General features: G+C 45.6%; 1 protein-coding gene across 2 annotated transcripts in view; it reads right to left on the reverse strand.

Annotated features, from left to right (window-relative positions):
* The window catches only part of LOC144797568 (beta-1,3-galactosyltransferase 5-like), a 252,891-nt gene that overhangs the window by 231,991 nt on the left and 4,857 nt on the right, over positions 1 to 16,043 (reverse strand). Inside the window, exon 2 of one of the 2 annotated variants that reach the window (XM_078668217.1) lies at positions 236 to 347. The exons of the other annotated variant lie outside the window; for it this stretch is intronic. The gene's annotated coding sequence lies outside the window, so the exon portion shown is untranslated. The remainder of the gene's footprint in view (positions 1 to 235; positions 348 to 16,043) is intronic. 2 annotated transcript variants of the gene reach the window in all.

Raw genomic sequence — 16,043 nt, forward strand, 5'->3', positions numbered from 1 at the left:
TACAGAAGAAAGTGGTGCAAAGAAGAGTTTTGAAGGATTGAGACACTCCTAATGCAACTACCCCTCCCACATACATTAGTGATATTTAATGAAAAATGTCCTAGCCATCGCAACAGAAAGTTTCAATTATACACAGCAGCAGTTTCAAAACTTAAATTCAACAACTACAATTCCCAAGAGGCAGTGGGAATAGAACCAAACATTAGAGTTCATCAGAACAGTCTCTCAATCCTACCCAACCAGGCTTTGGCAACTCAGGTCATAGTTTATCACTGGCCATTCCTCTTTCATTGCGCAAGATCAGCCATTGCCGTCAACTCATGAATCCTGTTTATTTGCATCCATGCCTGCAAAAAAAGACATTCTTAGGACCCATTCATGGCTTACGTTTAAACCTGAACGGTGAATCAAACATTTATTCATGCAATATTAGCTCAACACAAGAAACTCAAACTTAGTTACTTACTTTTGGGATAATCCTCTCCTCCGAGTTTTTAATAGAATTGAAACTTTACAATAGCTAGGAAATTTGTCATTCTATGTCAGGACCGGAGCAGAGGAATATGCTAGTTTAAAACTTACTTACCACCAAGTGGGCCATCTGTAGTACGGGTTTGAAGTAAAACCGTTTGAATGTGGAGTCCGAAGACCAATCGGAGGTGTTAATTATATCCTCCAATCGAGCCCCTTAATGAGAAGGCTTTCGAGGCCATCGTCCCACGTGTGGAGTGGGCTGCAAACAACCTCAGGTTGATACCCGCTTTGTGCATTACCCAACAAACCCACTGGACTATTGTGGAGGAAGACACCGATCTGTGAGGCTTACGCAAGGAAATTAAGAGTTGACACTCGCCCGAAGGCAAAATTCCTCTGATATTACTTCATAGGCCTTAAGGCAAAACACTACGTACAATTTCGGTGACTCGAGTAAGGCCGGATACGAAATGGACTTAGTCCCACATTTTGTCAGTCTACGGATCGTGAAAGTCACCCACAAAGCAGAAAAAAAATCTGGTCACTGATGTCCAGGGCTCTGACATCTGACATTAGTCTACAGGAGATCATGGAGAGAAGCATGGCTAGTTTCACCTAAAGCTCTTTCTGGACAGGAACCTGTTCGGAGAGAAAGAGAGAAGGAGAGAAAGAGAAAAGGAGAGAAAGAGAAAAGGAGAGAAAGAGAAAAGGAGAGAAAAGGAGAGAAAGAGAAAAGGAGAGAAAGAGAGGAGGTGGAGTACCCGGTTCATATCCCAGAGCTCTGAATATCTGGGCTCCGGAGGCAGGGACAGCCTGATCACCCTCAGGAGCCGACAAACAAATGGGTATTCCCCTACTGAGTGTCGCGCAAATATAGCCGAGTGAAGGTATTAATAGACCTGTAGGCCAGACCTTCCTCAGCCAGCAAGGCCACAAAATTCAGGACCAGGATCACATCTGCTGCCATGGGATTGAGGTCCCGTTGCAGATACCAACAGGACCACCTTCTCCAGGTAGACTTATAGCGTTTGACTGCTGTCCCCCAGGCCTTGGACATGAACTTCTCAACCACGCCGTAAAGGCCTGGGACTGACCATCGCCCCCTTAAATCCGCCACGCCATGAGGTCTAGTGACCCTTGCAGGATGAGCGGGTGGGGCTTTTGTGCCGGACTGAAGCAGGGCTGTAAACAAGGAGGGGGGGCATAACCCTGCTCCCCTGTACAGTCATGGAGGAATGCATCCGTGGCCGACACCAAGGGATCCGGTCTCCAACTGAAGAACCTGGGTAATTAGTGATCCAGTTGGGAGGCGAAGAGATCCACTGAAAAAGGACCCTATATTTTCTGGAGGTCCGAGACTACACTCGCATGAAGTTTCCATAGGCTCGCTTCCCGAAAGAGGCCGGACTGAAAGTCCACTACCTGACTGCCCTGACCCGCAAGGTATTACGCCATCACTGAGATCTGGGGGTCCAAGCAATATTGCCAGAAGTTGGCCACGAGGTTGGAGAGAGCCTTTGATTGGGTGCCCCTTAAGTGGTTGATGTACCGGACCGCCGAAACATTGTTGGAGGCCCCAGTGCTCTGGATCCTCTGCCTCGCCTCCCTCTGGTGGGGGAGAAGTATGGGAATCTGGCATGGTCTTGATACTGGCCTTGGTGGGAGCCGTGTCCTCTGGAGTTGTACTGGTTATTATGGCGTTAAGTGGAGCGGCCCCTGCCTGAACCGGCCCTGTGGAAAACTCGAGTGGAAAACTTCTTTAATAGTGGCCTGTGCTTTGTCCAGTGAGGTTGAGGTATTCACAAACCTCCCCTATTCCTTGATAAAAGGTTCCCCAAAGAGGCCCTCCTGCGCAATAGGGTCTGCTTCGGAGTCAGCCAGACCCCCAAGTTTGAGGTCCACCTAAATGAGCAGGGACCAACGTCTCTCGGTCAACGCGCAGTTTGCATTGCTGAGGAAGACAATGGCACATTGCGCCCAGGCCGAAAAAGTATCAGGTGAAACAAGAGCCCAATTACCTGGCCTCTTCTGCCATGTTGAGTATCTTCATTAGTGGGCCCATGGTGTCCAGCAACTTGCCCTACAAAAGGGGATGATGGACTGAGCGTTTGAACAAATCAAACACTCACCCCCAGTCAACTGATCTGGGTTTAATCCATCACCATTCTTTAGTTCACTCAGCCACCCCAGTTCAGACATGGCTATATGCAAATCAGTCTGACCCTGTGCCTCATGGGAACAGTCCAGCCCGAACTGCCAAGCCATGTCTTACCTGGACCGGAAACAAGCATCCTGGGACCGGTTTCGGATTCATAATCCTCATCAGCCAGGCTATCTTGAATCCAGTGGCCAAGTGAACAAGGGACTCACGTCTGAGCATACCCTGCCACACTTAGGGCGAACAAAGCGATACAAAAGGGGATGATGGACGGAGCGTTTGAACAAATCAAACACTCACCCCCAGTCAACTGATCTGGGTTTAATCCATCACCATTCTTTAGTTCACTCAGCCACCCCAGTTCAGACATGGCTATATGCAAATCAGTCTGACCCTGTGCCTCATGGGAACAGTCCAGCCCGAACTGCCAAGCCAAGTCTTCCCTGGACCGGAAACAAGCATCCTGGGACCGGTTTCGGATTCATTCCAGTGAGGTTGAGGTATTCACAAACCTCCCCAATTCCTTGATAAAAGGTTCCCCAAAGAGGCCCTCTTGCGCAATAGGGTCTGCTTCGGAGTCGGCCAGACCCCCAAGTTTGAGGTCCACCTTAATGAGCAGGGACCAACGTCTCTCGGTCAACGCGCAGTTTGCATTGCTGAGGAAGACAATGGTACATTGCGCCCAGGCCGAAAGGGTATCAGGTGAAACGAGAGCCCAATTACCTGGCCTCTTCTGCCATGTTGAGTATCTTCATTAGTGGGCCCATGGTGTCTAGCAGCTTGCCCTTGAAGGCCCGCCAGAACCTATCTATCCCTTTTTTAGAGTCCTTCATGAAGTTCTGCAGTAAGGTGGCCATTCCTGGGTCAATGTCAGGTGTTAGCACCACCTTACCTTCTAGGGAAAGGGGAGGGGACACTCAGCCCTCAGACAGTTTCGGTATTTGTTCTCCAGAGGCTTCCAAATGCAGCCCGCCACACTGTGCGACCTTCTCGGACTGGGCCAATTTGGAAGACCTCGGTGAAGAATCTCATCTGGGTCCAACATGTCAGAGCATAGCCCATTGTCATCAGGTAAATGGGGGCAGGGGGCGTGGGGGATGGGAGGAAGGAAGCCAGGGTTGCGAGTGTCCCGCGTTGTCATCAGTGTTCCTATGGCAGTCAACCATGGCAGCAGGTCCACTGGACAAGAACGCCAGCTTGAGCCTAGCGAATGCTAGTTCTACTCCCGCCTTGCGGGGCGCTTCGCTGGCAGCGGGTTCGAGTCTAGGGGTTGTAGGGGCAGATTTGTAGTAGCGGGCCCAGAGTGGATCGTATCATCTTTTCACAGGTTTGCGCCATTTGGCGAGAAAGGCCATGGCCTCTAAAACTGCCCTATAAATTGATGCATCAACAGAATCATAAAAATCATTCCAAGGGAGTCCGCTCAGGTGGTCATCCTCCCCCTGGGTGTCATTGAAGGAGTCTATTCTTGGGGATGGCCACCGCGCCCTACCTTGTAAGTATAAGCGCACTAGAATATATTGGGGCAGAAGGCACTGAAGAGAGAGAGTGCTAGTTATTAAGGGCTGGGTGTCAGCCATGCTTCAAAGTGGGGCAAGCCTCGTTTCAATAGGGCAGGAGCCCAGGGACCTCGCACCCTTGTTGCACAATATTCAGGGTCACAAAGACTGGGGGACGTGCCTGCAAGCTAGAGCCTGCTCAGCAATGCAGACTCCCTCCTAGGGGAGCATCTAACACAGACGGTGGTACAGACCCTGATCGGGCATCACTCCAGATGGACAAGGCTCCAACCGTGGCGCGACTCCATTTCCTGAGATATAAGCGTAACGTGGAGAGTGCGCCGCCGTCGAAAGACACCAAGCAGAAGCCCTCTATGGGTGGGAGGACCACACAGCAGAGCTGCAACAGCTATCAGTGGCCGCAAAGAGGCGAAAAACTCTCCCGCAGCCACAATAAATTACAGTTGTGCAGTGGTTGTTACTAAAATGATAAAACATAGGTAAACAATACTGAGTGAAAGCAGTTGGCAAAATATATACGACAGGACAACAAGAGTCAATTAAATATTGGCATACTGCACCGCAAGGTTACATAAGGAAAAAAACCATTTAGCAATACCAGGCATGAGAGAAAGATACCACTTATCTCTGGCTGCGAGCAGCGAAGAAAGGAGAGGAATGGCTAGTGATGATGGCCTACAATCTGGTTTGCCAACGCCTTATTGGCTGGGATAGAGAGACTGTTCTGTTTAACTCGGTTTCTATTCCCATAGCCTCATGGGAATTGTAGTTGTTGAGTTTAAGTTTTGAAATGGCTGCAGTTCAATAAAAGTGGAGAAAGTAAAGCATAATCCTCACCTCCAGTCCTGACTTAGAATTCAGTCTCATATTTCCAGAAAATAAACGTTTTAAATTCTAAATATTCCATACAAAATAGTTTTCACCCTAACATTACCCTTTCCATCCCTGAACCCTAAAATAACCCATATGTTCCTTTACTGCTAACCATCTCTACAGCTAACAAGCATTTGCAATGCAATAGGTCTCGCATTTGCGAAAGTTATAACTATTGGTATTGTAAATGAGTTTTTTTATTTATGTGTTGGTTTTGAAAATAGCGAAATTAATAGCTTTGTCATTTACAATGCCAATAGTTATAACTTTCGCAAATGTGACACCTATAGCATTTGTAATGCAATATGTGTTGTATTTACGTGACTTAGATGTATTGATATTACAAATATCAATGGCTTTTAATTTTTTTTTTAATAATTAATACTTAAATAAAGGTTATTGTAATTTATAATGGCAATAGCTTAAACTTTTGTAAATAACTTTTGTGAAGGTTATGTTCAGTGTATTTTATTGTGAGGAAAATCCAAGAACAGAAGTGAAATATTAACATCTTTTTGTGACATTTGTAATAAAGCTTGAAACATTGAGAACATATTTGAACCAATTGTTGAATGGTTGCACAGATTGATGTTGTGGTGGCGACGAGTGATGTTGTGGTGGCAACGAGTGATGTTGTGGTGGCGACGAGCGATGTTGTGGTGGCGCATACTGATGTTGTGGTGGCGCATAGTGATGTTGTGGTGCCCCGAGTGATGCTGTGGTGATGCTGAGTGATGCTGTGGTGATGTGATAGATAGAGGGAGGGCGATAGATAGAGGGGGGCGATAGATAGGGGGGGCGATAGATAGATAGAGTGAGGGGCGATAGAGTGAGGGGCGATAGAGTGAGGGGCGATAGATAGGATGAGGGGCGATAAAAAGAGGAGGGCGATAGATGGATAGACAGAGTGAGGGCGATAGATGGATAGACAAAGTGAGGGCGATAGATGGATAGACAGAGTGAGGGCGATAGATGGATAGACAGAGTGAGGGCGATAAATGGATAGACAGAGTGAGGGCGATAGATGGATAGACAGAGTGAGGGCGATAGATGGATAGACAGAGTGAGGGCGATAGATGGATAGACAGAGTGAGGGCGATAGATGATAGACAGAGTGAGGGCGAAAGATGGATAGACAGAGTGAGGGTGATAGATGGATAGACAGAGTGAGATAGACAGACAGACAGATAGATAGTGTAATTATGTGGCGTGTAATTATGTGGCACCGAGTGGTATTGTTTGGAGTGAATGTTGCATTGAGTGCAGTGTAATTATGTTGCATATAATTATGTGGCACTGGGAGGTATTGTGTGGAGTGTGTATTGCATTCAGTAGAGTGTAATTATGTGGTGTGTAATTATGTGCCACTGAGTGGTAATTGGAGTGTATGTTGCATTGAGTGCAGTGTACTTATGTGGTGTGTAATGTGGCACTGAGTGGCATTTAGAGTGTATGTTGCATTGAGTGCAGTGTAATTATGAGGCGTGTAATTATGTGGCACCGAGTGGTATTTGGAGTGTATGTTGTGTTGAGCGCAGTGTAATTCTGTAGCATATAAATATGTGGCACTGAGTGTGTGAGGGTGCAGAGTGTGTGAGGGTGCAGAGTGTGTGAGGGCGCAGTGTGTGGCCTAAAGTAGTGTGAGGGCGCAATGTGTGTGGCCTAAAGTAGTGTGAGGGCGCAGTGTGTGTAGCCTAAAGTAGTGTGAGGGCGCAGTGTGTGTGGCCGGCTCAGTGTGTGTGTTGTGGCACAGTAAAATGCATGTTTATGCCTGAATGGTCTTTTTTTTTTATAAGGAATGTAGCAGTTTGTTTCTTTGTTTGGTGACTGTATTGTGTAATAGTTCTAGTTTATGTCCGTAAAAAATACAGGAAATTTTTGTGATAAATAACAGTGAAAACTGCAGATAGGTGTTTTCAATTGTGTGTAATTTGTTATTGTTAAAAAACGAGGGATATAAGTGAAGTAATAATGAGTGCGGTAAACAAACAGGGGTGCAGAGTGTGAGAGGGTGCAGTGTGTGTGAGGGTGCAGAGTGATGAAATTTAAAGCAGGATATTTGGGAGGGGGGTAGCCTTTGTGTGTCTTTAAAAAGTAACGAGACCTATTGGTTATGCCAATGCTTGTTTGACATTGGGGAGGACAAAGCAACTTGAACCTTGAACCTTTGTGCTTGATAAGGCAGAGACCTAAAAAAAAGCACTAGTAAAGCCAACAGGATTGGCTTGTAATAATTATGTGTTTTCTGTTGTGACATGTTTGAATGCAACAGACAAACCCACGGACAGGCAGCCAAGTACTGGTCAGGTGCCACGCTGTATGATGCACAGGATTTTAGTTTATATGCCCTGTGCCACACCTTTAATTACTCTTACTCAGGTCACGCCTCTAGGAAAGGATCTCAAAGTACGCTTCTTTGGCAATGCCTGCGTTAGAGACCACTCCCATTTTTCATCACACGAATAGCACTGATTAAGACAATGATGAATAATTGGCTTTCAATGAGTTATCTGCATACAGGCTAACATCTGTGTCTTAGGCACAAGTTTCAAAATTTCAAACTCCAAAAACACCTACATTTTGCCTTTGTCCCACTTCTTCAAGCTTTCTACGGTTCAATGCAAGTTAAAAGGAAGATCAGGCCTAAAACATCATAAAATGTTACTTGACCTGCAGGTGTAGTGACTTAAATAATTGACTTGGCCTAATTATAATGCTCTTCAGCCCAAACTAGTTTCAAATTATGTGATCCTTGGCAAATATTTAAATTCAAAGAGCTGCCATTTTCTTCTTTATCACATATGAGAGCACCTTCAAACATGCGAGTTCAGCATGTCTGTAGTACAAAACACACTTTTGTTTGATTTAATAAACAAAACATGCGTTTCATATATAATACAAATATAGCCACATACAGGATACACATGACCACTGACTTGTCTCTTAGTTTATGAACAGCATTGCCATCAGGGAGTGGGCAGGAATGTTTCTCAAATCAGGTTTAAAAACTATCACATTTAATATAAACATACCTAAATCATTAAGTGATTGCCCACTCATTTGCAAAGAGCAGATTTTCCATTGAATGGCCACAAAATGTCTCATCAACATGCTACCTACTGATAAAACTATAATATACAAACAATGTCTACTAGAAATCGAGTTTCCGCAAATATTTGTCATTTGAACATCACCAAGTACTGTTCTTATTGGTTTTGCTCATATTTAAATCTTTGATTGCATCACACTTCTGAATTACAAAATAAATGTGCTTTCGTAATTCCTCACTGTTGGAAATGGGAGTGTCTAGTTGGCAGTGGTTTGCACCATGTCCATGTCCCAGTATGGACCCTTATTCCAATCAGGGTAAGGGGATTGCACAGCTTCTAACCCCTGCTCACCACTAGCAGTAAGGCTCATCTCAGAGGCAATGTGTAAAGCATTTATACAAAACACACACAGTAACACAGTGAAAACACTACAAATGGACATCACACCGGTTTAGAAAAATAGATAACCTTTATCTGAATAAAACAAAATACAGTTCCTTGAAGTCGAAAGCGCCAAATGGGTCTATCCCGTCGTCATGAACAACACAAATCCAACCGTTCAGTTGTGCGGCATCGAGAAAAACCGCAAAACACTATCTCTGGAAATGAAGAGGCATCTGGAGCCTTGCGATGAGACCTGAAGATGAGGCCTCACCGGCATCGGCGGGCGCCGGTTCCGGACGTTGGTGAGACCCTGGCGTCACAAGTACTGCCGCTCGATCTCTGTGATGTCCATTTCAGGAGCGCTGGCTTGGGCAGGTGTCAAGGCTGTGATTTAACGGTCAATGCATTGTGCTCCTCACGAGTGGTGACCACGGCTTTGGAGCAGGCAGCGGCATGAGGTCGATGAAGCACGGTTGTCGATAGACCCTGGGCTGAGATGCGAGACGGGGAGATTAAGTTGTGTTCTTCACGAGCAGTGCCCTCAGCCACAGTGCATGTAGCGGCGTTGTTGGACAAAGTAGGGAGTCGATGGTGCGGTCATCAGCAAACCAGGGGCTGCAAATTGAAACGGGGCAATGCGTCGTGCTTGTCACGAGCAGTGCCCACAAATACAGTTCAGACTGTGGCTTAGATGCCAGTGTGAAGCATCGTCTGCGAGGTCGGGCTGCGATGAGTTGTACTTCTCACAAGCGTTGACAATGGCTTTGGTGCAGGCAACGCATTAGTGACGGGATTGGGGCTGCTTTTCTTGTAATTACGCGATACAAAAGGGGATGATGGACGGAGCGTTTGAACAAATCAAACACTCACCCCCAGTCAACTGATCTGGGTTTAATCCATCACCATTCTTTAGTTCACTCAGCCACCCCAGTTCAGACATGGCTATATGCAAATCAGTCTGACCCTGTGCCATATGGGAACAGTCCAGCCCGAACTGCCAAGCCATGTCTTCCCTGGACCGGAAACAAGCATCCTGGGACCGGTTTCGGATTCATAATCCTCATCAGCCAGGCTATCTTGAATCCAGTGGCCAAGTGAACAAGGGACTCACGTCTGAGTATACCCTGCCACACTTAGGGCGAACAAAGAGATACAAAAGGGGATGATGGACGGAGCGTTTGAACAAATCAAACACTCACCCCCAGTCAACTGATCTGGGTTTAATCCATCACCATTCTTTAGTTCACTCAGCCACCCCAGTTCAGACATGGCTATATGCAAATCAGTCTGACCCTGTGCCTTATGGGAACAGTCCAGCCCGAACTGCCAAGCCATGTCTTCCCTGGACCGGAAACAAGCATCCTGGGGGTGAGTGTTTGATTTGTTCAAACACTCCGTCCATCACCCCCTTTTGTATCGCTTTGTTCGCCCTAAATGTGGCAGGGTATACTCAAACGTGAGTCCCTTGTTCACTTGGCCACTGGATTCAAGATAGCCTGGCTGATGAGGATTATGAATCCGAAACCGGTCCCAGGATGCTTGTTTCCGGTCCAGGGAAGACATGGCTTGGCAGTTCGGGCTGGACTGTTCCCATTAGGCACAGGGTCAGACTGATTTGCATATGGCCATGTCTGAACTGGGGTGGCTGAGTGAACTAAAGAATGGTGATGGATTAAACCCAGATCAGTTGACTGGGGGTGAGTGTTTGATTTGTTCAAACGCTCCGTCCATCATCCCCTTTTGTATCGCTTTGTTCGCCCTAAGTGTGGCAGGGTATACTCAGACGTGAGTCCCTTGTTCACTTGGCCACTGGATTCAAGATAGCCTGGCTGATGAGGATTATGAATCCGAAACCGGACCCAGGATGCTTGTTTCCGGTCCAGGGAAGACATGGCTTGGCAGTTCGGGTTGGACTGTTCCCATAAGGCACAGGGTCAGACTGATTTGCATATGGCCATGTCTGAACTGGGGTGGCTGAGTGAACTAAAGAATGGTGATGGATTAAACCCAAATCAGTTGACTGGGGGTGAGTGTTTGATTTGTTCAAACGCTCCGTCCATCATCCCCTTTTGTATCGCTTTGTTCGCCCTAAGTGTGGCAGGGTATACTCAGACGTGAGTCCCTTGTTCACTTGGCCACTGGATTCAAGATAGCCTGGCTGATGAGGATTATGAATCCAAAACCGGTCCCAGGATGCTTGTTTCCGGTCCAGGGAAGACATGGCTTGGCAGTTCGGGCTGGACTGTTCCCATAAGGCACAGGGTCAGACTGATTTGCATATGGCCATGTCTGAACTGGGGTGGCTGAGTGAACTAAAGAATGGTGATGGATTAAACCCAGATCAGTTGACTGGGGGTGAGTGTTTGATTTGTTCAAACACTCCGGCCATCATCCCCTTTTGTATCGCTTTGTTCGCCCTAAGTGTGGCAGGGTATACTCAGACGTGAGTCCCTTGTTCACTTGGCCACTGGATTCAAGATAGCCTGGCTGATGAGGATTAGGAATCCGAAACCGGTCCCAGGATGCTTGTTTCCGGTCCAGGGAAGACATGGCTTGGCAGTTCGGGCTGGACTGTTCCCATAAGGCACAGGGTCAGACTGATTTGCATATGGCCATGTCTGAACTGGGGTGGCTGAGTGAACTAAAGAATGGTGATGGATTAAACCCAGATCAGTTGACTGGGGGTGAGTGTTTGATTTGTTCAAACACTCCGTCCATCATCCCCTTTTGTATTGCTTTGTTCGCCCTAAGTGTAGCAGGGTATACTCAGATGTGAGTCCCTTGTTCACTTGGCCACTGGATTCAAGATAGCCTGGCTGATGAGGATTATGAATCCGAAACCAGTCCCAAGATGCTTGTTTCCGGTCCAGGGAAGACATGGCTTGGCAGTTCGGGCTGGACTGTTCCCATAAGGCACAGGGTCAGACTGATTTGCATATGGCCATGTCTGAACTGGTGTGGCTGAGTGAACTAAAGAATGGTGATGGATTAAACCCAGATCAGTTGACTGGGGGTGAGTGTTTGATTTGTTCAAACGCTCTGTCCATCATCCCCTTTTGTATTTCTTGTAATTACAGCACAACCACTCAGTTCTGAGGGCCCAGGACTGGTTAAAACACCATTTGGCAATGCAGGACTCGCAGCAGAAGAGTCCCAGTGCTGGCAAAAAGATGTGGATGACATCTTTGATATCCCTCAGACTTTCAACAGGAGGCAAGCACATACAAGCCCTTGGAGAACCTTGGCAAACAAGACGAAGAAAGCAAAGTCCAGTCCTTCCACTGTCCAAGACAGAAGCAGCAAGCCGCAGGTCAGCACAACACAGCAACAAGCAGAGAGGCAGCTTCCCGCCTTGGCAGAATCTCCTTAGTAAAATGTGGGGTCACATGTCCAATATTCGTACCCCTTTCTGCCTTTGAAGTAGACATACTTCAAAGGATAGTCTTTGTAGTGCGCACATTCTGCCTTGCCCTGACCTGGCTCCAGACACACTACAAAGGGGTTGAGACAGCTTTGAGCGAGGACAGGCAGAGCCCTATTCAGGTGTCAGTGACAACTCCACCCACCACTCTAGCTCAGTGAGGCCCATCAGCCTGGTGATGGACCATCGGGATATGCAGGGCACACCCCAGCTCTCTTTTGTGTGGTTGGCTAGAGGGAATGCACAAACAGCCCAAATGTGACCAGACGTGAATTCCACAGCAGGCAGGGGCACAGGATAGTAAAGCAAGAAAATGCTTACTTACTAAAAGTGGCATTTCCAAACACACAAATTAAAAACCACCTTCACAGAATATGTGTTCTTAACTTTTGATTCAGGGAACCCAGAACTCCAAATCTCTGTCTCTTCTCAATTGATAAACCTGTAAAATGTTAGTAGGCAGCTCTAATGATAATCTATGGGAGAGATAGTCCTTGCAATAGAGAAAAACGAAACTGGCACTATTTGACTATCAGGACATGTAAAACACACCAGTACACGTCCTACCTTTTAAATACACTGTACCCTGCCCATGTGGTCTGCTATATTGGCCCTACCTTAGGGGTGCCTTACATGTAGCAAATGGGAAAGTTAGAGAGCTGTTTAAAACTCCACAAATACTGCAGTGACAGATCTGAGACATGGTTGCAGAGATACTGATGTGGGTGGCGCACAGTGCTGCAGGCCCCTTAGTAGCATTTGATTATACAGGCCCTGAGCCCACACAGTGCACTATAAAGTGCACAGTCAAATTAAATATGCAAATCATGGATAAACCAATCACCAATACAATTTAGACACAAGACATATGCACTTTAGCACTGATCAGCAGTGGTAAAGTGCCCAGGTCTGAAAAAATAGGAGGGAGGCAAAACATTTGGGAATAAAATGCTAGGTCCACCACGGATATATTTTGAAATGTATCTACTATTCATTTACAAGCTGTTTAAATGTTGTGTGTTAGAGAAAAAAACTGATATTTTACAGCCTTTTGTTTCACAATGATTGTCAGGTAGATCATTTTGCAAAAACCTCTAACTGTAATAAAAGAAAGAAAAGTAAACACATTTCTAGGATAAAATAGGCAGCAATTACTAAAAAAACAAACTGACATTTGACCTCTGTCCTTGAACAGAAAGCAATTGTGTCCAGATAAAACCAAGATATAAAGGCGTCTTTATTGCTCATTCATTTTCTGAATGAACATTTCAAATGCTCCTTTCCAGTTTAAGTTCACTCGCCAGAATGGACACGGCCAGAATTGACGCGTAGATCCTATAAATTGCTCTACCTGAAAAAATCTTGTATGGGAAATGGGTGAATAGATTTTTCAAGGCCTGGAGATTAGATTCCCTTATTGTGTTTTTCTAACCATCTTTTGTGTTCACGAATGGCCTCAAGAAATCTCACTTGCTATGAAAAATCAGATTTTATCAGGGCGAGCTATTTTTAGGGCATAAAGATACGGTCTTGTGAGAGAGCTACAGCTGGCAAAGAATAGGTGCTCTGTCCATTCAGAGAGTGAATCGCAATACATATGCCTTTAAATCTTGATTTTATTTTGTCAGATATGCTGTGCAATTAAAGACAGAGGTCAAATGTCATCCTATGTCTTCTTTTCAAATTGCTGCTTCTTTATTCTGGATATTGGGATTTACCTTTCTTTCTAACTGCAAAGGTAGAGGATATTTTTGGAGTGAACGGTCTAACAATAATGCAGGAGTACAGGGAGTATAAAATTTAAGGCTGAAGGATGTCTGGATTTTTTTCTAAAACACATTTGAATCGCTTGTAACTGTACAAATATTTCAAAATATATTTCAGTAATTGGAAAAGCACTTTTGCAATCAAGTATGATGGAAATAAAGGTTTTAACAGGATCAAAACAAATCACAGCCCTTTACTGGGAGATGTGAAAATGATAATCATGAGCTGAAATCCGATATCCACACATTATACTTTGTATACCATAGTTTCAACCGTAAAACTGCATGGAGTGGGAAGGTCTGTGGCTATTACAATGGAAAATATGCTGCCACCAAAGGACTAGTACCACGTCATACTTTAGTAATATATTTATTAAAAGTGAGAGTTTTTTTCAACATGAACTGAGACATTACTGCCCCCACCCTGATGACAATGTTAATACCAAACTAAGAGGCAAGAGATCATGTATACCCTGTATGTGGGCTGGATTTTTATTATACAAAAAGGCAAATGTTTAATTTACTACATCAAACAAGAGTTTTTTGTGCAGCAGACATGCTGAACTTACATATTTGAAGGTACTCTCATATGTAATAATGAAGACAAAGGTGACTGTAAATAAAATATTTGCCTAAGATCAAAGAATTTGACACCAGTTTACGGGTCAAGCGCATTACAGTATGGGCAAGTAGATTTTTCAAGTCACCAGACCTGCTCTTTCGAGGCCTGGACCCACTGATAACGAACTTCAAAAAGCAAATGAATACATTTTTGATAAAGTTTTACAAATGCGAAACAGGAACAATCAAATTTTGATTTCCTTTCATCTACATTCCAACACACGATTTTCTGTTTGTAAATGAATCCATTCCTTTGCATTTCTTTCTGTTACAATCCATATCATTTTTGGGAGAATCCCTCAAATCCCCTCCCCCTTTTTAGGTTTCGGCTACCGTCCCACTGCGTAAGCAGTGGGTGGGCGGAGCCGAAATCTTTTGTTGTTAGTAGGGGGCCTTAACACGCCCCTCTTCTCAATTGGCTGGCCTCGTAAATGCTGGCCAGCCATTGGGGGAGAGGAGCGTCACTGAGTTGAGGGCCCGCCTAGACGCGATTCGGGGGCGTTTCCGGGTCTTTTTTTAAGTCACGCCCTCTCCTCTTCCCATTGGCTGGAATTTTACCTTCCAGCCAATGGGAAGGGGAGAGCACGCCCCCGAATCCCTACAGGAGTGAGTGGTGCTTGCTGCCCGAATCTGGTCCGGCATTGCCGGCACCCGCCGTCGATGCTTAATCTCCCCGTGCCTAACAACATGAATTCCCCGGCTGCCATGTATTATTGGGTAGGCGCCACTTCCTATAACAGCATCTTAGAAAGGAATGTATCCTAGACTCCGCGACTCACACCATGAAGGTGTTTAGCTAAAACAATTTATTTGCCGACTATCTTAAAACTGAATCAAATGTTTTCTGTAGTGTATACATTTTTCTTTAATTACATCTATATTTGCATTTTCAATTTACCGTCTCAATGTATGAGTTATATTGGCTACGTTTTTCCAAAATGCTTATTTTCGCCTAATGTTACTGACTATTCTTGGTGATTTTTGCCGACCGTCCGGTTAAACGTCTCCTTTCCAAGATGGCTGATGTTCTCCTGTCGATGATTGGCTAGTCGTCTCAGTTTAGAATAGTCTCTCTTTTATGTCATTGACAGCAGAGGTTTATGGCAGGCCCCAGTGCAGCGAAGACGAGCTGGTTGCAAATGGACAGGAGAGGTTGTGCGGTAAGCGATGCGAGGGCATGGTAATGGTCGGGAGTGGGGCTTTGGGGATTCCACCGCAAGTTGCACATAGCTTCTTTCAAAGGGTCTCTTTGAATCTCCCATACAATTGCTGTGGATAACTCATTCTAAGTATCCCTCGCGTAGCAGTCCTGGAGCCACATTGAATCCCGTGTTTGTAGGATTACTTAAACACATTGCGAGTGCTGCTATTCTGCAAGTTTCACGGATTGTACTCCAGAGCGCGGGTGTAGAGAAGTAACGTGTAGGTGGGACGCATGTTTCCCAGGCTGAGGAAGTATTTGTTTCTTGCATCTGTTTGCCAAGCAGTAGTTTGAATGAATAGGACCCTCTTAATCAAACTAGTGGGCAGGGGTACATCAATTTAACACATAACGTCATCATTCCTCTGATGTTCCTGCTGACTCTCTCAGTGCTGTGCAGAGACTTGCATACCAGTATAGGTGTATGCGTGGTGCACGTGTAGCACTACGTGCATTTATCCTCTGTGAGGATATGTGCGCAGCACTGGATCTAGCAGACTTGCACGTGTAGTGGCTGGTGAATGTTTGCTTTATGCTCTGCACATGGTTTGCCGAATGAACATGCACTGGTACAA

Source organism: Lissotriton helveticus, chromosome 12 (genome assembly GCF_964261635.1).
Source record: "Lissotriton helveticus chromosome 12, aLisHel1.1, whole genome shotgun sequence".
Classification (NCBI taxonomy): Eukaryota; Metazoa; Chordata; class Amphibia; order Caudata; family Salamandridae; genus Lissotriton; species Lissotriton helveticus.